Source organism: Cebus imitator, unplaced genomic scaffold (genome assembly GCF_001604975.1).
Source record: "Cebus imitator isolate Cc_AM_T3 unplaced genomic scaffold, Cebus_imitator-1.0 Scaffold667, whole genome shotgun sequence".
In the NCBI taxonomy this organism is placed as follows: domain Eukaryota; kingdom Metazoa; phylum Chordata; class Mammalia; order Primates; family Cebidae; genus Cebus; species Cebus imitator.
The window spans coordinates 582084-606779 of NW_016107982.1; the positions used below are offsets into that span (position 1 = coordinate 582084).

Here is a 24696-nt window from a genome sequence, read left to right on the forward strand (position 1 = left end):
AAAAATAATAGCTCATGACAGCAATGTTTCTGACATTATCTAAAAACCCTCTTGTAAGCTCAGCCTTTTGGTTACTCTTATGAATATAATCCCACTTATCCTTCTACAGAGCAAGGATGATAAACAAAAAATTATTCCTTTTTAAACCATAAATACTTATTGGAACTTGTTCTCTGGTCACCTGGTGCATCTTATGTTAGTTAATATTGTTCTCCTTCAATCCTTTCTGGTATTTTATTAGAAACAAAGTGACAGTCATAATTCTGCAGGCTTTGTGTTTTTTCACTGCTGACGCAAACAAATGTGCATAACTTTGAAGAAAAAAAATTAAATAAAGAAGAAAGAGCTCACTGATGTCAAATGTCTTGCTTACTGATTCCAGATAGAAACCAGAGTAAATTATTGATTTAATAATAATGCTCAAGAACGGCCAGCTTTCTGAAAATGTTAACAAAATGACACACACTGCCAGAGTTCTTTCTCCAGGGGAAGGTATTTAAAGACTGTAGTCCCTGAAGAATAGATTAATTTAAATTTGTCTCAGTCTAATACATTAAAATATATATTTAAGTAGAACAACAGAAAGGAATCCTCAGTTTATTAACAATTTCCCCATACCTCTTTAGCACTATCATCATTTACAGATGAAAGATTTACTTTCAATATAGGCTTAATAGTTATTACAGACCATGAAGAAATGACTCAGATTTTCCCTGATTTAAGCAAAGTATAATAAAACAATTAGAAAAATACAATAAATTCTTTTACCTGGTTAAATAATAGGAATAGAATGTTCTGGTTAATCCAATAAGAGAGTTAATACTAACTTTCCTGTAGAAACCTGGTAGATTTCTAATTTTTTTTTTTTTTTTTTTTTTGAGACAGAGTCTTTCTCTTGTTGCCCAGGCTGTAGTGCAATGGTGTAATCTCAGCCCACTGCAACCTCTATCTACCAAGTTCAAGCATTTATCCCGCCTGAGCCTCCCAAGTAGCTGGGATTACAGGCATCCACCACCACACCCTGATAATTTTTACATTTTTAGTAGAAACAAGGTTTCACTATGTTAGTCAGGCTGGTCTCTAACTCCTGACCTCAGGTGATCCACCCACCTTGGCCTCCCAAAGTGCTGAAAATACAGGCATGAGCCACTGTGCCTGGCCTAGATTTCTAATTTTTAAAGGAAATTTTACTATGTCAAAATCCCTATAACACTACAATGTCTGCTTCAGGACATATCTTAAGATTTTACCATGCCTCAGAGACATCATTATGTCACTGAAATGTAGATAAACTCATTCCTGTACTACAGGTGTTGCTTGAGTACCTATTTATTAGGTGTCAGTCAAGCTGCATGTTAGGGAACAACGATGCCTTCCATAGGAGACCATGTCTTGTTTGAGGGGAGAAGAGAGGTATATATTTATATTTATCTAGTAATATGGAAACAATGGTGGCTTACTTTGGACTTCCTCCAAAGCAGACCTTTTTATAAAGACATGGGTACAGGTAATTACTTAGAAGTGGACCCTAGAAATACAAATGTGCAGGTGACTATGTGGGCAGCTGGGATTCAATGTCACTGAGGTCTTGTGAGGAAGCACATACAGTGTACGCAGAATCATCCTGCTAGAGATGGGAAAACACAGGTCTCCATCATCCTCCTCACTGGTTGAATGTTGTCCCTGAAACTTCTGGGCTGTCTGGCCCATAAAAAGCCCTCAGGCAGAGAAGCAGAAAGATGCACACTCTTGAGGTGGGGAGCCATGGGCACACAGGGGAGACCCCCACCACAGCTTGCCATGAACTCTTTGGTGGCCAAGGAGCATGGGTATGACATCAGCAGCCTCTGCAACAGATGATGATTTAAAGTCCACCGTCGTAGAGTGAAACCCAGAAGAGGAAAGAATCAGTTCTACCTGGGAGTCTACATTTCAGAGGACAATAGATGCCTGAGATGATGGAGTATTCTCCAGAACAGGGGTCACCAATCCCAAAGCCGAGAACTGGTACTGGGTCATGGCCTTTTAGGAACCAGGTCACACAGTGGGAGGTGAGTGACGACAGGTGAGCGAGCGTTACCACCTGAGCTCTGCCTCCCATCAGATCAGTGGTAGCATTAGATTCTCATAGGAGCACAAATCCTATTGTGAACTGTGCATACAAGATAGGTAGGTAGGTTGTGTACTTTATATGAGAATCTAATGCCTGATGATCTGAGGTGGGACAGTTTTATCCAAAATGAACTCTCATCTGTGGAAAAATTGTCTTCCACGAAACTGGTCTGGTGCCAAAAATGTTGCGGACCACTGCTCTAGAAAATACAAGGAGTGAAGGTGGAAGACTGCTACTTAATTGCAAATACATTCAAGTAGCATATCAGACCATAGAAAGGTCAGTGAGTCCTACCTTCGCATCAGCTGTGATCAGATTCACTGTTTAAATAAATAAATATTTACGTGCTTTTGCTTAGGTAGGTACAGGTTCCAATGTGCCCCATTTTTAGAGCTAATGTAGATGTTTCAAAGTGCTTACAGTATAACAGACAGTTTGTTACAAGAAATATGAAAACAATTGCCTTATTCTATCCTTGACTCTGACCAGCAGATGTAAAGGTGGCATCAGACAGATGACAGGTTGACTGGCTGGAAATCTACAGGTAATAGGACTTCAGGAGAGAAATTTTTGAGCTCTAGGAGAACAGAGAAGGGTAGGATCAGGTCTTGGTCTCATAGAAAATGAGAAGCTGGATCTGTGTTCAAGGCAGACAATAGGATGTACAGAGTGGAGAGTAGAGACTGGGAACACAGTTCTGGAAACTGAGGCACACATAAAGATTAAGAAACAAAACAATACCCCACTGACACAAACTGGGCACCAAGTCAGAACAAGTGTAGCACCAAGAGTGATGGATCCAGAGCCCCTAAGCTATGAAATTTCGGTTTCTTCATTTTTATATAAATGAAGTCAGTAGCCTTGGGACATTTATGCACATAAGAATCACCTTGCAGCCTGTCTTAAACATTTTAAAAAGTAAGCCCTCATCACATCCTACCCATGTATTATGCTTCTGTAGGTTTAGAGTGAAGTCTGGGAATCGGCATTTTTAACAAGAGAGTCTTAAGTGCCTCAGATGCAGATAGCCTGAGGGTTGTCTGTTAGGAAACAGTGAATTAAGAAGAGATTGATTTCAGGGTCTGAGAAGGGAAAGAGCTTCAACTGGCCCCAACAATGCAAAAAGTAGGGTGATAAACTCATTCTAATTTACCCAGAACTTTGTCAGTGTTAGCAGGGACAATCCCACATTCCAAGAGACAATTCAGTCCTATATATACTGCAACAATCTGCCACCCTAGCATAAAGGGACATGCCATTGTGTCAGGAGCTCACAGAAGACCTAAGCGTCATCACCTCAATCTCATGCATTCCTCTAGACTTCGTATTGGACCAAGCTTCCTCCACCCACACACACTTCAACTGACTCCTTTCTTGACTCAAATCTGTGATACATACTAAGGTCAGAACTGATGCTTAAAAACTCATTAGGTCCTGAGTTGAAGATACTACTTTCAGAGGTTACATATCTACCACAATTTTCCCTACCCTCGTGCCTGGAAAGAAAGTATTCCAGGAAACAAAAGGCAAAAAGGGAGTGGTGGGGGGCACGTTGACTATGGTGGCTCATGCCTACAATTTTAGGAGGCTGAGAAGTGGGAGTATCACTTGAGCCCAGGAGCTCCAGAGTACAGAGAGCCATGATTGGACCACTGCACTCCAGCCTAGGTAACAAAGTGAGACCTTGTCTAAAACAAAACAAAACAAAAAGTCAAAGAGTACACTACCATCTGGACAACTGTCTATATAAGAATCCTAATGTAATGCACAAGGCTGGTCCTGGGGCCTCATGCCTGAGCTTGCATCTACCACTAACGAGACATGTGACCTTGGACAAATTACCTCCACTCTACGTACCTTTGTTTCCTCATCCGTAAAGTGAAAATATTAATAATCATAGTATTGTCTACTTCATAGGATGAAATTAGTCAAGACAGGCAGTGCTCCTTGGAAAGTGCCTGACACACAGCAACCACTCCATAAATGCCGTTTTTCTTATTAAACTCCTAATGTTTAAGATAACGGAACCACTCACAGTTACTTATATGAATAATGAGACTTTCAGCACCCAAGCAAACTAACTTGTAACATTCAAAGTCCTTTTAAACACGTAGTTTCTTTTCCTATCATTGAAAATACCATGTGGAAAAATCCACACTGCACTTTAGCCTTTCTGCAGGGTCGGTGGGAGGAAAGATGAATCAGCCGCACACAAGATGTCTGTTAGTTCCCCAGCCAGCCTAGAACCTCCAGGACACTCCCAAGCACAGGGAGGAGGCTTGGAAACATTTCAAAGCCTGCCGACACACAGATTGCTTCTGGTCGCCAGTGGATTAGTGTTGGTGTTATGTCCTTAGCTGCACACTTCACCTCCGTATGTCCCAGCCCTCTTCACCTTTCCCTCTGACTGTGACAATGAGAATATTGAAATTGATAAGTTCGCCTTCCTTGCTCCACAGACTCAAGTGCTTTGAAATGAAAAATGGCTCAGGAGGAAGAAGCCAAGACAGAGGCTGGGAGGACACAGATGGAAGTTAGAATTGGCAGGATCTGAAGTCTAGAGAAAGAGGCAGAGAGCACAGTGGACTAGGAGTGAGAATACTGGTGTTCTCCCTCCCCTTGATCACTACTTAGTAGTAGGGACAGGTTATTTTAATTTAATGGACCCTGAAATCTCTCCTCTGTAAAATAAAGGCATTGTGCCAGATAAACAGCTGTCATCCCTTCTAGTTGTAAATATCCTGAGAATTTTTACAATAAAAAGCCAGCCAGCTGTCTTTAGCCTTATTCCTGTCTTCCATAAGCACCGCCCTGTTTGTTATTGGGTTACAGTGCACTCTTCTAATGCTCATTCTCAGTTTGAAACCACCTAATCACACGTTTGAATTTCCTGCTAAACTAGAGGTTCCTTAATGGCACAGACTTTGTTTTAATCTCATTTTATCTCTAGAGCTTAGAGCTATGCCTGACATGGAAAGATTTTCAAAGGGTGTTTCCAGAATTGAACCCATGCATCGGCAGTCTCCTCATTCATGTCGTTAGTCAGAGACCCAACAAGAAACAGACAGCCCACGCACACAGGGCAATTGAGGCGAGAGAACTCTTGCCGAGTGCGGTGGCTCATGCCTGTAATCCCAGCACTTTGGGAGGCTGAGGTGGGTGGATCACCTCAGGTCAGGAGTTCGAGACCAGGAAATCTGAGAAAGTCATGGAAGCTGTAGGTGCTGACAGCGTCCTGCCTGACCTTATTTAGAAGAAAGCAATTGACCTGTATCTCAGCAGGGATGGACTCCCTAGCCACATACCTCCTCCGCAACCTCTCTCTCCCTTCCTTTTCCCCTCCAGCCCTTCCATCTCCCACCAGCACCTCCATTGGCTGAACACAATGGGAAGCAAGAATGCATGGCCAAGTGTCCAGGCAGTACATAAAGGACACTGAGTGGGGTGGAGAGCCTACCTGGGAAAAAGATGAACAGAAAACATCCATCACACTCAGCTCCCAGCACCACTGCCTCCTCCTTTTAAAATTCCTGTGAGGTTGGGTGTGGTGGCTCACTCCTATAATCTCAACACTTTGGAAGTCCAAGGTGGGATGATTGCTTGAGCCCAAGAATTCGAGACCAGCCTGGGCAATCTAGTGGGACCCCATCTCTAAAAAAATATTTTAAAATTAGCCGGGCATGGTGGTACACACCTATAGTTTCAGCCACCCAGGAGGTTGAGGTGAGAGGATCACCTGAGCCTGGGAGTTTGAGGCTACAGTGACCTATGATCATGCCACTGCACTCCAGCCCAGCAACAAAGCAAGACCAAAAAAAAAAAAAAAAAAAAAGAAAGAAAGAAAGAAAGAGAGAGAGAGAGAGAAAGAAAGAAAAAGAAAGAAAGGAAGAAAGAAAGAACAAAAGAAAGAAAGAAAAGAAAGAAAGGAAAGGAAATAAATGACTATTTATTCAGGTAACATTTCTTCAGCAAATGTGTACGTTTTGCTTTATGTGTACACAGTGCTTTATAAGTGTTGCCTACTTTTTAGCTAGCATACATTTTTTTAACCAACCAGACTGCCATCTCTAATACATTCTTGCTGTATACATAGCACAAAATATGTGCAACTTGAATGACCACTTTCATAAAAAAAAAAAAAAAAAAAGTTTTCAAAACAAATTATACAACTGGTTATCCTTAGTGTGTTACCCAATTTCTAAGTCTCTGCAAAGAGCCAAATCAAATGTATAGCGTGGCTCATTGCCCTGTAGAATGTTTCTGTCGAATGGTGATGATGGCGGCAAAGTGTGAGTCTTCCCCCTCAGAAGACTGGCCTTGGAATTCACTTCATAGTAGTTCCTGGAACCCGTTCAGTCAATATGCCTCTGTTCATACTCACTAGGAGTAAAGTACTGTACCAGATACTCGAGAAATCAAAGGTTAATTTGACTTAGACTTTGTCCTGGGAATTAGAGCACAGTGGGAGACAGAAAGTGTTGATGTAATTAGGTGAAAATAAGGAAAAAACAATCCCAAGACAAAAAGAGATGCAGTGCTGGGAAAGTTCTGAGTAACAGCAATGATTTTGATGGAGAAATTTAGAATAGGCTTCATTTTGGTTAGATCTTGGAGACCATGTGTTCTTTGGTCATGAAGAGATAAAAGAAGGAATATGCTACACACATGTGGCTGAAAGCTTTCGGGAAAAACAGCTCTGTTTGTTTCCCTGAGAGTTCAAAGAAAGTGCCTGAGAGGTCTGTGATTAGGAAAATATGTGCTGGAATCAGATATGGAGAGCCTTGAATGGCAAGCTGAGTCTGAACCACCTTTCTGCTGGCCATAGGGAGCCAGTGAACGATTTTGAGCCAATGATGAAAGGTGGAACTTCAACGAAAAATAATAGCAGAGGACAATGCACCGAGACCTTTCTGTGCAAGCACAGTTCTTCAGACCGATCCCCAGCGGGCAGGAGTATGTTATCACTGCTATTGTTTAGAATTGCAGCTGCAGGATGATAATAAAAAGCATCCAGATGATTCGTTGGTTTCATTATTCTTCCTGAACTCTCTACGAACAATGCATACCCCGCCTTGGCTACGGCCTCTTGCCTGTATCTGGGGCAAACGCTACACACATATCAACTCATTTAATCTTCAAAACATCCCTGTGAGTTAGATACCATTATTATTGTCAGAGAAGCACAAAGAGATAAAGTGATTTTCTCAAGATAACAAGGCTGGTAAAAGGCAGAGTCAGAATTTGAATGCTGGCTGTTTGACTGCTAACAACTACTCCCACTGGCCTGGCAGGAAGATTATAACCTTCTTGAAATCAGGGGTTATGCCTATTAAAGTTAGCTCCATGCAACCCATTGGTAAACAGGAATTTAAAAAGTAGTTATTTTGTGGTGATTCCAGGCCTGAAAAAAGGATCCAGTTTTCTATACACAAAAGATCCTAAGCAGTTATATCTTGATTTTAAGTTGGTTCTATTTTGAGTTCCAGTAGACATAAATCAGGGTGTTTACTAAGAATCCAGGCATATTTGACAGAAAGCAAATAACTACAATTGTCTAATCAGGCATGTGGAGATAAATGCCATGCCAGCCACTGCATGGGCAGGTCAGATAGTTAACATTCTCAGTGCTTAAATGAAATCAGTTCTTGCATTCTGACTCTACCAGCTATTTGCAGCATTTCTTTTCAAGTGGTCCAGGTGCTATTGTTCAAAATGATTGTTCTTATTATTAAACCCTTTAAGTATTCTAAATGCCAAGGGCGAAATCTCCTTGTCACACTGTTTCAAGTGTGATTAGGCATTTAAAAAAATTTCCTATTATCAGTTATTATTCAGCACTGACATTGCACCTTGGATAAGAAAGCTTTCTGATTCATCGATTCAGCAATCACAGTTTCAATGTGTGATGCTTCCTGATTATAAGTGCTTTTCCAGCCTTTCCCTTTGTATTAGTCAATTTTCACATTGCTATAAAGACATACCTGAGACTGGGTAATTTATAAAGGAAAGAGGGTTAATTGACCCACAGTTCCACATGGCTGGGGAGGCCTCAAGAAACTTATAATCATGCCAAAGGCAAAGGAGAAGCAAGCTAAGATCTTCTCTCACATGGTGGCAGGAGAGAGAGGATGAGAAATGAAGGGGGAAGAGCCCCTTATAAAGTCATGATATCTAGTGAGAATTCACTGCCATGAGAACAGCATGTAGGAAACTGCCCCCATAATCCAATCACTTCCCACCAGGTCTCTCCCTAAACACCTGGGGATTACAATTCAGGATGAGATTTGGGTGAGGACACAGAGCCTAACCATATTACCCTCCCATCGTGCCTTCTTCCTACCTCATCCTCCTCCGCCTAATCCATTTCTTTCCCTCTTTACCGCCACCTCCTCCTCCGTCACCACCACTGCCACAGTGCCCGGTGGGGGCTGCTGGCGCAGGTACTGAAGCTGGCACATGCAAGCGGACCTGGGCTTGGCTCAAGCTCCTACAGATTAAAAGTTAACGTAATAATAATAATAGCAACAATAGCAACTGCTAGCACCCATTTGGAGGTTACCACTTTACCTGCACAGTTTCATTTAATCTTCGGGACAACACTAGATAGTCAGAACTATTGCTATCCCCAATTTCTTGTGAGGGAAACCTCAAAGGGGGTTAATGAAATAGTCAAGATGGTACAGTTCATCAACAGCCGTGTCTAGACTGGCTGGGAAGCTGTGTGGTTTCAGAGAGCATGCTGTTAGCCCCTGCACTACACAAAGGGTTTCCCCTGCATTACTACAACCAGAGGAAATTAAACAGCAGGGGAAAGAGAGAGAGTCTCAAAAGGGGGAGCTGTCCGAAGTAATTTCTGGAAAAAGCAAAAGTCCTAGGGTAGTTTTCTCTTTGGGCGGATACTTTGGATGAGAAGGGAGTTTTATCTGCTGGGACAGAGGAGCATTTGCAAAATTCTATTAATCCCCAGTGGGTTGTCTCCGTGGCTGTGACTGGATGACACTGTTACCACATTTTCTACTTAAAAAAAAAAAAGATCCTAGGAAAATCAAATCACTGTCTCCAAAATATGAGAATCCCAGACCTCTGACTCTCCCCAAGAGACTTTGATCTATTTAAACACACACCAAACTCTCCTGCCTTGCATTAGCAAAGGAAAGTTTAGAAAAACAAAATTAGATTTTACCTGCAATATGTTAAATGAAACCCTCCAAATTAGGCCCATTTTAAAAGATAATTTAATGTTAAGTTTTTTACTTATTTAAGAGCAATTCCATTCCACCCACTTTGCCTATTAGCATATCAGATGTTCACAAGCACACTAATAATATTAAGGGTGCTTCACCTACTCCATTCTTCTCCTAGTCAATATGTCTTTTTAAACAGAGAAAAAGATCAAAAGAACAGCAAATTCCCCTGCATGGCAACCAAATCTGAAGATACATTATAATGACAAACTTTTCCTCAATCCAAAATGAACATGCTTCATTTCCCTCGTGCTTTATATCATGTTCATCTCTTTTGATAAATTCAGATCAGTCTGGATCCAAATAACGTAGAATATGTCCAGAGTGTCCATGGAGCTTTCTTTCACCTCTTTCAGTTCTGTCATCAGATGCTCAGATTGCCTGGTGCAGGGGAGAAAGATGAAGCGATAGGAAATCTACTTAATCAGTAAGAGTGCTTGTGAAATAATCACTCTTCTAAATAAGCAAGGTGGTAGATAGATAGACATTTTCATGCATGATCATCCTGGACAATTCTTAGGGGGGTGCTTGGAATGACAACTTGGGAAAAGTTGATCAGTCAGTAGTGTATCTCTGAAGCCGGTATATGCAGAGGCCCTGGGCTTGGCTTAAAGCTCTACAGACTAAAAAATAATAATTAAAATAACAACAGTAACAACTGCTAATACCCATTTGGGGCTTACCACTTTACATGAACAGTTTCATTTAATTTTCAAAACAGTGCTAGGCAGTAGGAACGATTACTATCCCCATTTCCATGTGAGAAAAATGAGACTCGAAAGGGTTCATTTGGGAATGCTGATCAATCAGTGATGTCTTCTGTATATGGGTGTGAAAGGGAGGGGCAGAGATGCAGTTTGGGGAATGGTATAATATGTCAGATTAGATGATGACGTCATCAACCTCAGCTAACTTCTGCTGTACAGAGATTGGGTTTTCCGTAAGACACTCTTATTATTTCCTCCCAAGATTTCTGTATATACATTTTCTGTCCAGGACTCAGAGTAACGGATACAGTTTGTAATTGTTTAGAGTGCTACACTAACTGCTGTATATCTACCCAATGAATCCCTTTATGACCAGCCCCAGTGCCATCACCGTAGCAATTGTACTACGAGGTTGATGACATCATCATCTAATCTGACATATTATACCATTCCCCAAACTGCATCTCTGCCCCTCCCTTTCACACCCTCACTTGTACTTAACTCACAAAACAATCACCTTCCCAGACTCCATGAACCAACTCTTAAGCCCTACCATGCCTCTCCTCACTATTAACAAAGGAACCATTTTAAAATAAAAACCTGGTCAAATTCTTTCAGACACTCTCTTACTCACATACCCGCAATCTCCCATGGAATCATTCTCTCTCGCCGCAATAAGTAATCAACCCATTGGTTCAACTATAGGTGTGTTCCTGGTGGCTTTTGCCTGTGGAGAAGCTAATTTCAACATGCGTAGGTCTATTTATTTTTAAAATTTATGTGATAGCATTCCACTGTATGAATGTACCATCTTTATTTAACTGAACATCTATTTATAGATATTTTGATATCTCTAATGATAGTGCTATGAATACCTGTGTTAGTTCTTGCACTGCTGGAAAGAAATACCTGAGACCGGGTTATTTATAAGGAAAGAGGTTTAATCGGCTCATGGCTCTGCACACTGTACAGGAAGCATGGCAGCTTCCGGGAAGGGCTCAGGAAACTTTCGGACATGGCAGAAAGCAAAGGGGAAATAGGTACATCTTACTTGGCTGAAGCAAGAGGAAGAGAGAGAGTGAGGCGATGCCACACACTTTTAAACAACCAGATCTCATGAGATCAGCACAAAAGTGTTGGCACTAAACCATTCATGAAGGATCCTCCCACCATGATCCAATCACTTCCCACCAGGCACCACTTCCAACATTGGGGAATACAATTGAACATGAGATTTGGGTGGGACACAGATTCCAACTATATCAATACCCTTCTATACATACTTCTGTACAATTGTCTAGTTATTCCCTGGGAGACACTCCTAAGAATATAATTGCCGAGTCAAAGATTACACTTATTTTCATTTCATTTTAAAGTAGTTTTTTACGCTGTAAGTGTAATATATGATCTTGGCAAAAAGTAATAAATCAAAAGTTCGGATGAACATAAAGTTACAAATAAAAGCCCTGTTTTTCTTCCCCATTTCCAGGATTATTCCTTAGAGACAACCATGTATATCCTTCCATAATGTTTGCCCAAAGAAAAAATAAATGTAATTGTTGTTTTTATATACGCACGCATATATACACATATGCATAAGTATAGCTACATATAGTCTATTTTTTGAAAAAGGCTACAATATATGTTATACCTGCATTCAATTTTGATTCATATTGCAAAACTATCGATAGCCACATTTACACTCCTACCAACAGTATACGAGAAGTCTATTTTTCAGCATCTAAACTTAAGATGTAGAATATGAGGAAGAAAAAATAAAGGCTAATGTCTCTTAGCTTTGGCTTCCTTATTTTAAAAGTCAGCTAATAATATCTATTTTGCATGTCTGTTTGTGAGCATTAAATGATATGATATAGAAAGAGAAATTCCATACATTTTGCCTGGCCCACAAAATATGTATGAATAAATGATAATAATTCATATTGTTACTGCTATTATTATCATTTGGTTTATCTGACACATCAAATTACTTTTACGTAGTGATCCTAGTTCTATCTTTTAATGTAAGAAAATAAATTTAACTTTTCTAGCCTTAAGACCTTGAGTTACAACCTTTAATAACAAAGGGATAGGAAATTTAAGTGATATGAGTCGAGCAGGCTACAGTCTCTAGGGAAAACATACATATCTTCTATACTATCTTGTTAATCAGTCATCTGACTACAATTTTCTATTGATTCTTTCCTTGGAAAATTTGAGAATATTCTAACACCCAGAACTTTGACACACAGGCACTTGATAAATGTCTCCAGATTATATCTTAAAGAGCAATAATGCAATTTTGGAAAAAAATAAAGAGGCAGCCGATTGGAGGCTCTGAAGGATGAACAGATAGATTTCATGGGCCCATTTCCCTATTACAGAAAGAGATATTTATTGCCTGCAGCACAGCTGAGGGATTGCATTTGGAAATGCCATAGAAAGTAGTCTGTGGCTGAGGTTCTGGGGCTCAGCCCAGGATAAGACATTTGGCAGGTTCAGCCCCAGAATGGCAGGAAGCCTGCTTTCCAAACAGCAGCTGCAAAAAGAGACTTAGTTTGTTAAAACTTATTTGGCCTTATTCTCATCTCCCGCTGCACCCCTTCGGCACTCTCCCAGGCATAGTGCTGTCTTTGTAATCCAAGATAGGGGAGCAGGGAGGGAAAGAAAGGAGGGGAAAGAGGAAAGGCGAGGGGCAAAGGGAGGGAGAGGGTGGGAGAAGGAGGAGGGGGAAAGAAAGGAACTGGGGCAGAGAGAGAGCTGGAGAGAGAGAGAGACAGAGACGGAGACAAAGACAGAAACGGAGAAAGGGGAAATCCCTGAAGAAAAGACTGGAATTCACTTCCTGACAATAAAAGCCATTCTCAAAATAATACTGACAAATGGATCTTTTCCACACAGGAAACCTGAGGCTTTCTGCATTCAGGCCTTTACTCTGAATCTATAGATCCATTGATATTGGTATTATTACTACCATCATTATTTCCTTCATCCAAGCTCTTGATTTCTATTCTTTAATAAAAAATAAATTTTTAAATAATAATTTTCCCTTTTTCAGAGGAACCTGCAGAGCAGTAAATTATCCTAATATTACCCTGGAGGTAGGTGACTGAGGGGATACTGGGAAACAGATTCCCAGTGTTACCAGACAGGGGTCCCTATCCAGACCCCAAGAGAAGGTGCTTAAATCTCGTGCAAGAAAGAATTCAGGGTGAGTCTACAGAGTAAATGAAAACAAGTTTATTAAGAAAGTAGAGGAATGAAAGAATGGCTACTCCATAGACAGAGCAGCCCCGAGGGCTCCTTCTTGCCCATTTTTATGGTTATTTTTTGATAATATGCTAAACAAGGGATAGATTATTCATGCTCCCCTTTTTTAGACCATATAGGGTAACTTCTTGATGTTCTTATGGCATTTGTAAACTACCATGGCACTGGTGGGAGTGTAGCAATGAGGATGATTGAAGGTCACTTTTGTGGCCGTCTTAATTTTGGTAGGTTTTAGCCAATTTCTTTACTGCAAACTGTTTTATCACCAAGGTCTTTATGACCTGTATCTTGTGCTGACCTCCTAGCTCATCCTGTGACTTTGAATGCCTATCCATAGGAGAATGCAGCTCTGTAGGTCTCAGCCTTTTTTTTTTTTACCCAGCTCCTATTCAAGATGCAGTTGCTCTGATTCAAACTCCGCTGACTCCAGGATCCCAACCCGATGCTCCCTCTCCAAAGCCAGGCTTTCTGATGATCTATCTCCATTTTGTCATTTCCTTGCTACATTGATCATACCAATGATGACATTATGGATGTCATCAAAGAACAGCTGAAAACAGGAACAGCTCGATAAACCAGAGCCCGGGTTCCATGAACAGGTCGTCTGGGTGTGAGTGTGGGCTTTGTCATATATCAGTTGTGTGACTATAAGAAAGATCCTGACCTCTCTGTGCCAATATCCCAATATCCAAAATGGGAATGGTCATCATATATACCTAGTAGGGTTATTGTAAGAATTAAGCAAGGCCAGGCGCAGTGGTTTATGCCTTTAATGCCAGCACTTTGGGAGGCCAAGGCAGGTGGATCACCTGAGTTCATAAGTTCAAGAGAAGCCTGGCCAAGATGGCGAAACCCTGTCTCTACTGAAAATACAAAAAAAAAAATAATACTTAGCTGGGCATGGTGGCACATGCCTGTAATCCCAGTTACTAGCGGGGCTGAAGAGGAGGATCGCTTGAACGTGGGAGGCAAGGTTGCAGTGAGCTGAGATCCTACCACTGCACTCCATCCTGGGCAACAGAGTGAGACTCTGTCTCCCGCAACCCCCTTCCAAAAAAAAAAGAATTAAGCAAAATAATGCTCACGAAGCACTTAGCATAGAGCGTGAAACATACTGAGTACCTAATAAATGCTGGGGAGATGGTAATATTTAGAAACTAATGAATTAGTATCAGATAATGTAGACAGGATTTTTCAGTTACATAGCAGATCCTGAAAAAATATTCTCATAACCTCCACTTGATTTTTTACAAAAAAAAAAAAATTTAAATTGTCTAGAGCTAGGGAGGACAGTTGTTCCAAAGAAACATGCAGAGGGCAAACTTTGGTCTGTATTTAGCTGAAGTTCTCCCAATCTCCAAAGATTAGGCATGGGAGGTGCCCTGAATTCACTTCTTAAGGGCAATCCCAAGAGTCACTCGATGCCACAGAGAAAAACCAGCCCATCACATTAACAATTCTTTAATTTTGGGGAAAAATTTCTCTCTTCAAGGTTCTGAGGAAAGCTAGGAAGAAAAATGCATTAACATGCAAAATTTTGCATCCAATTTTAAGAATTAAGCCCTTACCTAATGCCAAGCATCCTTTGGCAGATGAAGAAAAGATGAAAGATGCATTACACAAAAACAACTCTGCTTTTCTATATTTAAGGTCTGCAGTGAAGTGGGGTTTTGATCCTAGTTATCCTCCCTGCTGACTTGCTGCTTCAGACTGTGGGCATCACCTCTAACCTATTTCACCAGCAAGGGTGCACATGAGTATTAGGTCAGAAGAAGAGAAATAGGACAGAAGTGGGGGGAGGAGACATAGCAAATGTATAGGCAAGAACCCTTTATTATGCCTCCTTTAACTTTCTCATGAGAGTGGGAGGGGAATGAGGGAGAAGAAAATACCCGGGATAGATTTATAGGAACAAAGTAAGGTCTCTTCTAGCCCAGTGACTCTACTGAAAAAATTTAATCTCCTCTGCATTTTCCATGAGGCATCAGTTGCTCTTTATAGTTTTTAAGGCAGCAGAATTATTATTAGTTCTATGGAAAATATTGAACCACAGTTGTTCTCAGGAATATCTTGCTGCTTAAGCTTAAATGTCACAAGGTATTTGATCATAGATAGATACCAGTAGGGCAGGCAAAAGCCTGCTGCTCAGAAAGGCAAAAGCACAAAGAAATGACAGAGGGGCGTAAAAAAGACCCGGGGATGTGGGAGACAGATAGATAAGACATTTTTTTCTGAGAATGATGATTTAGCTTTAGAATGTGGCTGGCAACTCTGTAGTTGTTTACCTTGTGCTTGTCCAGCTACCGCAGCCATTCCCCAGCCTTGGATTACAGCATTTCCTTATCAATACTTTGATCAAGATGCAAATAAGCAGAGCTCCCACACCCATTTGGGACTAACAGTTCTCACTCTCTCTCTCCCAACCGGCATCCCTATGAAAATACAGATCTGCGTAGGTCTTTCTAAGGATCTGTTCAAAATAAAAGTAAAAAAGAAAAGTGTGACTATTTTTATTTACTTATTATACTTGAAGTTCTGGGGTACATGTGCTAATCATACAGGTTACATAGGTATACGCATGCCATGGTGGTGGTTTGCTGCATTCATTGCCCCTGAGTAACTAGAACTAAGCTGAGGAAGTGTTTCTGACTGGAGAACCAACTCTAACAAATAGATAAGGCTGGCTTACAGTCATTTATCAATGATTTATTTACACATGAATGTACTAAAGGGTTTGAAGGTACTTTGTGTGCTTCTGTCAAAGGTGTTTGAACCAGAAAAACTCCATCTTAAATAAGGACTGGGTAAATGAACCTGGGACTTGCTGGGCTGCATTACCAAAAAGTTAGGTATTCCTAGTCTCTAAATGTGTACAGTTAAGAAAACAGATTGATAATGTTTACTAAACAGACCCAGGCTTAAGAGTATCCTGATACCCTGATATCTTGAGAACAGAAGCACTTCTAATTTTGCTTTAAAAATAACATTGATTCTTGCAAAATATAGTAATTGAGGAAATTAATCCTTTATCACAAACCCTTGTAACAGAATGTATCTCCCAGGATCTTTTTTTATCCTACATATAAACAAACACTGTACCCAAGGTGAACACGTTCCTCCTCTTACTTTCAGGAACGCCCTACTCTGTCCATGGAGTAGCTGTTTTTTCACCACTTTACTTTCTTCATAAACTTGCTTTTGCTTTATACTGTGTACTCGCCCTGAATTCTACCTTATGTGAGATCCAAGATTGCTCTCTTGGGGTCTGGATCAAGACCCCTTTCTAGCAGCTGTTCAGTCTCCCTATAAGCCTGCTCTGCAATGGCATTTGCTAACCACTTTTCTTCTTTTTATATATAGGACAAAATTTCCTTCCGTCCATATTCTACCTCCAAAATTCTGAATTAATATGGTCTAAGCAATGAAGGTTTTAATGTGCCTACATTTCCATCTGTCTATCCTCTTAATTTTACCCTCAGGCCAGCCCCTTCCCTGAGCTCTACATATTTTCAATTCTCCACTGCAGCAATCTTCAAACTGAGATATCTGTGCCCTCCAATATTTCAAGGTACAAAGGGTAACTGAGCACAAATAGTTTCAAGAGAAGAGATTTCCAGATCCTCAATTTCCACACACGCTTTCGCCTAACATATCAGTCTTAGAAAGTGCCTGTAGTCAGCATTATGTCAATATTCTTTCCACCCTCCTAACCACTCCTTTTCCTCCATTTTAACAAAAGAAAAGCCTAACTCTTATCTATCCTGATATTAACATTATAAAATAAATCTGGCAATCTCCAGTTCTTTGCTTTCAACAAATATGAAGAATTTAATAAACATGATTACTAACACAACATTAAAAATTAGTTTTATGATAAATTATGTGATTTTTGGCATGTATCTGTAAAGATATCTTGAGTAACATTGCTCTTTAAAGAATAAACCAAACAAACAGAAAAATGACATAGAATTGATGCTGCATCATCTCTCATTCCAACAATAGTAATTTTTATTCTTAATACATGAGCTAACTAAAAAAGAAAACCAGCCCCAATCATCTCCTTAAAAGATGCATTTCCAATATAATTATTTTATATTTAGCATGTATTGAAATGTATATTTTGATCACTTGTCAACTAATTGAAACAAACAATTTAATCCAGAAGGAAGCTTTAACATTTGGACATTAAAGCCTTAAAATACTTTGATCTTTTTTAAGTTTCAATTTATATGCATATTTTTATGGTAGCTAAGTAGACAGAATACTAAAAAAAAACTTTCAACACAAAAATCTATCCCTTTAGGATAAAATTTTGTGGGAAACATACAATGAAATATGAGTAAAAGGAATGATGTATTTTTTTTGGCTGTGTAAGAAAAACTTGTTCAACTATATTTTAAACACAACCATATTGTACTTGTTCAAGTATATTTTAAATAGATGATGATGGGAATCAAATCACTATGGTTCATGGACTCACTTAAAAGAGGTGATATAGTCTGACTCTGTGTCCCTACCCAAATCTTATCTTGAATTGTAACCCAAAATGTAATCCCCTTATAGGAGGTGATTATATCATGGGGGCAGTTCCCCCATGCTGTTCTCTTCATAGTGAGTGAGTTTTCATGAGATCTGATGGTTTTATAAGGGACCCTTTCCCCTTCACTCTGTACTTCTCTCTCCTGTTGCCTTGTGAAGCATATGTTTGCTTCCCTTTCTGCCATGATTGTAAGCTTTCTGAGGCCTCCTCAGCCACGTAGAACTGTGAGTCGATTAAACCTCTTTCCTTTACAAATTACCCAGTCTCAGATAGTTATTTATTAACAGAGTGAAAATGAACCAATACAGAAGGATATTACTGTGTTTTTAAAGATGTCACTAAAAGAGACTGGAAATTATCCTTTGTAACTGTTTAAACACAATATGAAATAACAGCTGTCAACTTATGGATGTGCAAGAGAGGAGATTTCCAAAATTCTTTAGGTAGTTTAGAAGCAAAAATGTTTGAAGTCCATTGCTCTTGAGCCTTGCTACTGAAAATGAGACTCCACAGGCATCCCCTGGAAACTTGTTAGAAATACGTATATCAGGTCCCCCCAGCCTTGTTGAATCAAACTCATTCAAATACGATTCCCAAATAACCCATATCCCATTAAGGTTTAAGAAGCTCTGCAAGATTCCTTCACTGTCTCAAAGTTAACATGTTTTCTTGTCCTTGTTAATGGCATCAACAGCCAGTTAACCCTGGGTAGAAACCCCAAGGTCGTGTTTAAGGCTTCCTCTTCACTTACTCCATCATCACTCCTCACATCCAATCAGCAAAGAAATAAGTCAAATCAAGTTTACATTTTTCATTAGTTACTGTGTACTGGGCAACAAGGATAGAAACATATTCTAAGTTTAGGCTGGGCGTGGTGGCTCATGCCTGTAATCCCAGCACTTTGGGAGGCTAAGGCAGGCAGATCACAAGGTCAGGAGTTCAAGACCAGCCTGGCCAATATAGTGAAACCCCATCTCTACTAAAAGTACACAAAAAAAAAAAAATTAGCTGGGTGTGGTGGCAGGAGCCTGTAGTCCCAGATACTCAGGAGGCTGAGGCAGAAGAATCACTTGAACCTGGGAGGCAGAGGTTGCAGTGAGCTGAGATCACACGACCGCACTACAGCCTGGGCAACAGAGTGAGACTTCATCTCAAAAAACATGTATATAATAAATATAATATTTTTATTATACATATATAATTATATTATATATAATTATATATAATTATATTATATATATTATATAATTATATAATATATACAATATAGTTATATATAATATATAATTATATAATATATAAATATAATTATATATTATAACATGTATACTATATTATATATAGTATATAATATATATTATTATATATAATATAATAGATATATTATATATTATAGATATTATATATAATATAATAGATATTATATTATATATTATAGATATTATATATAATATAATAGATATTATATTATATATTATATATTATATATATTATATTATATAATATATAAATATAATATAATATTATATTATATTATATATTCTTCAAGCTTAATTTAAATAATTGTCTTCTAATTCCAAAGCCCTCTTTGGTGGACAGACTCTTAAAAAGTAAACAGAGGAGCAATAAAATTTTACAGGTTTATTTGAGCAAATAAGGATTCATGAATTGGGCAGCTCCAAACAAGAAGTAGTTTAGCACATTCACTGAAGCAACTTAAGGGAGAGGCTTTATAAGACAAATGCCGAAGTAAAGCTAAGAAAATGTTTGACTGGTTACAGTTATACAGTTGCCTTATTTGGTGTATCCTGTTGGAAAGTCTCTATTTACATAAATTTGTTGACTGCTTCTGATTGGTTGAGCTTCAGTTCTGCCTTTCTTTAATATAGACTTTTATAAAAAAGAGCTCAAGTTATGTTTCACTTGTATTTGCAATGTTATCAGAGTTAAGGGCACTGGCTTTGTCTGCTCAGAGATTCTTCAGGCCTGGTGAAGAATTTACTTTAACAACTATAAGGTGACCCCAACTAGTCTCCACATGCTATGGTAATCCTTTTTTTGTTACCTTCTCCTCTTGAGTATATGTGGGAAGGTGGACCTGTGACTTGCTTTGAACAAAGAATATATACCAAAATAGCTCCCTCCTGTGCTTACATTTTATAAGATTCCTTGCCAGACTTGCTTCAAGTCTCTGCACTGCTGGCCTTAAAATGGTGAGTTGAAAGATAATAAAGTGCCTGTGGAGAGGGCTGTGTGGCAGGGAACCAAGCCCGCCCCCCCGCACCCAACAACCTCCTGCAGGAGCTGAGGGCAGCTATTAGCACTACAGTTGCAAAATAAATAAACAGATAAGTTCTGCCAATAACTTGGGAGAGCTTGGAAACATATTCTTCTCCAGACAAGGCCCCGGAAGACAATGCAACCCAGTGGACAGCTTGACTGCAGCCTTGTGAAAGACCCTGAAACTACCTCAGAGAGAACCATTCCTGTTCTTCTGATCCATTCTAAGCCATTCCTGGACTTCTGATCCACAGAAACTGTAAGGTAGTAAATGTGTGTTGCTGTTAAGTTTCTGTCAATTTGTTATGCACAGTAGAAAATTATGTGGGCTCTGATAATGTCTTAGCTGGACAGGTGAAAGAAGACCCTCATCATTGTTCTTCTACCCGCGATTTTTCTCTTTTCTTCATCCCGCTTCAAAACAAATCTCCCCATGTCAAATTCATGCCTAAAATACTTCAAGGTCCTAAAAACTCTGTCCAGAGCATAGCAGGTTTTCAATTAATGTGTTAAATGAACAAGAATATAAAAGTATTAGTAAGTTACCTGTATATAATACAACAATAAGCAATGGACCTATTGATTACAAAGACGCAGGACAGGCCTTCAAGATGCATCAAGCTCACATACCAAGGAGATGACGGAGCTGAGGCAGTTGTGATCCTGCTTAAATTTTAGCTTTACAAATATTCTTTGTATCCTTTGAAAAGTCACCTCTCATATCAGACTGTCCTATTTTATAATAACAAAAAGTAGGCAATCCGCTGTGAGTGTCTAATTTCTGTATTTTAAAACCATGTCCTGTTTCCAACTGCAGGGAGAAGGGAACTTTCAATTTACTGAGCACCGAGTCTCCTACTTTACGTTTCATGGGCTCCCTGTGATTTAGGGATCAGGCACATGCTCCGCATACACAGGCCCAGCATCTATACTTTCTCACATCGAAATAACTTTCACATTTGCCTCCATTTTGCTTTATTCATTCACAGAGAGCTTTGAGTGCTGCCAAGTTCAAAATGTGTTGCTAAGAGACAAACTTACCCTGCGGATAAGGAAAAGGACTCAAAGGCAGCTTGCCAATGGTTTCGTTACTGACTCATTTATCAATCTTGGAAGACATAGGACTGCCCTGCCTCTTGGTTTCCCCAAATGGTAATTAGAAAAAATTATCTGATGGATGCTCTGTGCAGAAACGTGATCCTATTAATTTCCATCACCCCCTCCTGTCTCGCTTCTGTTGAATCCATGTTGCACCCCAGTGCCAGGTGGGCTTTGGCACAGCACATCTCTGATTGTCTCTCTGCCTTCACACTCATGCTGAAGCCCTTCAGTGATCTTCCAGTGCATTATGGACCCATTCAAGCTGTTCAATAAGAGCCCTTTGGGATCTCGCCTCACCTCTCCGCTGTGGCTCCCAGGGTTTGCCCTGCATGTTCCTTGCACAGCTGCCACCTGGCTCACAAGATAACCCACGTCTTCCATCCCAAATTTTTGCTGCTGCCATGCTGGCTGGTTTACAAAGAAGTCCTCTGATATTCCTGGCAGTTGGAATTTGCCTCCAACCTTCAAAGGCTTTGCAATAATTTTCTTTATACCGTGCCCTTAAACAGAAATAATCTTCCCCTCCATTCATCCCTGTGATTGTGTATTTTTCTATTTTAGGATTCCAGCCTTCTTCACTATAGTGGTTACAGTATATGTTATACCAACTAGTCTGTTGAGCTACTTGATTTTAGGCACTATGCCATCCACACTTGTCTCCCACACAATAACTCACAAAAGCAGATACTTAATTTGTTTACTACATACGATGACTAACATTTGTGGAGTGTGTTATCCGGGCTAAGCATATTACAGGCATTATCTTATTCACTCCTCATAATTACCCAAGAATTTACTGTTATTAACCCCATTTTACAAATTGGGAAATTGAGGTTCTAAAAGATTATAAACTAGCTCAGTGTAACAGCCACACAGCTGCTCAGTGGCCAAGTCAAGATTTGAACACACATTTGTATGACCCTACTTCCTCTCTACTGAATGCTATTGATTTATGGCTATTTGAAAGCTTAAAACAGAAGTCCTGAAATCCTTAAAATTCTTTTGAATAAAAATGATAAAGACTGCATTATATGTAGTCATGCATTTAAGTTTCTTTCAGGCAATCTCATTCACTGCAAATGAGAGTTTCTTAGGTACAGCCTCCTTTCAGGACATTTAGATATTATTTTCAATACATATTTCATTTGAATAAGTTAGGATTTCATTTGACAGTGTGTAACAGTGAAAAAATTGTAGTAGCTGAAACAATATAGAAACTTAGTTCTCTTTTTGTAAAAGAAAAGAGTTGTCAAACACTCCAGGGATACTATGGCGGCTCAAAGTTTGCAGGAACCCAGGCTCCCCTAGTCTTGCTGTTCTCCCATGACCTTAGCATATACCCCATGATTCACCAAAGCTTCCTAAGTCCCATTAGCATGAAAAAGGTAGGAATGAAGAAAAGTTTGCTCTTTAAATAGTAAGGAGACTGCTCAAAAGAATTAAATAATACTTGAGCTCAAATTTCATTGGTTAAAAGTCACATGGCCATACCTAGCTATGAGGGAACCTGGGAAATGTAGTCTTTTAGCCAACTGCTCTGCTCCCTAAAATAAATGTGAGGTTATATTATTAAAGAAGAATGAAAGAACAAATATTGAGGGGCAACTAGCAATTTTTGCCTCACATCTAACACAGGATTTCTATTTCTAGCAACTAGTTACAAAGGTATCAAACATATATGCGTAAGGACAGTTATTCAGCACTATTTGAAACAACCAAACATAAGTAATTCTAAAGTCTTTAAGGATGTGGATAAGTTACTTCTAGTATGCCAACAAAATGTGATGATGTTCTACATAAAAATGTAGTTAAAATATATAGTTAAGTGAAAAGCAACTTCGAAAACAAGGATTAGAGCATGATCTAATTTTTCAATCAATGAAATATGAATAAAATGTCTTCTATATTACTTTATATACTTATGTATTATTTTAATTTTTTTAAACCCATGAACATGTAATACCTTTACAATGATTTCTTTTTGAGTTAAAATCTTATTTATCAAAAAAAGCATCCCTAAACTTAGGATCTTTTACATCCCTTAATACAGTTTTATTTGATATTCCTTTATTTCTGCCTTATTTGCTAACTCAGAGCAGCAACATTACAAAGCTTCACACTTGAGACTATAAAGGGATTATTTCTGAGCCACTCTGGAAGAGTTTCTATCCAGGTTCTCTTAGCCAGCTCTAGTCCTATCCCCTTCAGCCTATTTCAATGCAGGACAGGAAAACTTCTTGAGTCACAGTTACATAATGGAGTTCCACTATCAAAGAAGTTTGGAAAATGCTAAGTTGCATTAAATTTTTTTTTTTTCCTGCAGAATATTTTAGAGTCTTGGATAGGGAAAGACTTGTGAATCGATAAGAAAGATTCACAAGTCTTTCCCTATCAAAGACCCTAAATAATATGCATTAATATACAGTAAGTAATATGCATTGTTTAGAAAGTACTTTTCCAGAAAGTACTGGTATTACTTACTTTCTCTAATAGGTTTTTGCGTTGAATGCTGTTCAACCTTCAGCAAACTCTTTTTCAGAGAAAAACTTGGGCAAATCACACAGTAGACACAGGCTCTTAATGATCCATTATTATCTTACTTAGCTCTAGCTACAAAGACAGCAACAATAAACATATTATTGACTTGGGGGCTTACACAACTAATATTTATTTCTCATAGTTCTGGAGGTCTGGAAGTCCAAGATTAAGGTGCAGGTTTGGTTTCTGGTGAAGACCCACTTCCTAGCTTTTGTCTTAGTCCATTTGCGCTGTTGGAACAAAACGTTATAGACTGCCTGGCTTATAAACTACAGAAATTTCTTTCTCTTCTAGAGGGTATGAAGTCCAAGATCAGGGCGCCAGCATAATTGAGCTCTGGTGATGGCCTTCTTCTGCAATGGCCATCTTCTGTGTCCTCCCATGGTAGAAAGAACAAAGGAATACCCCCTCCCTCCAACTCTTTTATAAGGGCACTCATCCCATTCATAAGAGCTCCACCCTCATGATCTAACCACCTCCCAAATGCCCCGTCTCCTAGTACCACCACCTTGGGGCTTAAGATTTCATTATATGAACTGGGGAGGGATATAAACATTCAGGTCATGGCACCTGTAAATGGCCACCTTCTCATCGAGGCTCACAGGGCCCTTTCCTCAGTGCATATGCTTGAAGAGAGAGAGAGAGATAAAGCAAGCTCTTATGTTTCTTCCTCTTTTTAGAAGAGTATTAATTCCATCATAAAGGCCTCAAGACCTATCTCATTCTAAGGATGTCCCACAGGCCCCACCTCCAGTACTATCACATTGTGGTTGAGGGCTTTCATAAATCAATTCTGTGGGGGACACATTCAGTCCACAGTACACCCAACAACCTTTCCATCTCCCATCGCCAGCTCACCATTCCTTTTGTTCCACCATTCCTTTGTTCCAGATAGACTAATTA

General features: G+C 39.4%; 1 long non-coding RNA gene across 1 annotated transcript in view; it reads right to left on the bottom strand.

Moving 5' to 3' along the window:
- Nucleotides 1-8106: 8106 nt before the first annotated feature.
- Nucleotides 8107-24696, bottom strand: part of LOC108295918 — a 92617-nt gene continuing 76027 nt past the window's right edge. The window contains exon 6 of the long non-coding RNA XR_001821663.1: nucleotides 8107-9738. This is a non-coding gene — a long non-coding RNA (uncharacterized LOC108295918). The remainder of the gene's footprint in view (nucleotides 9739-24696) is intronic.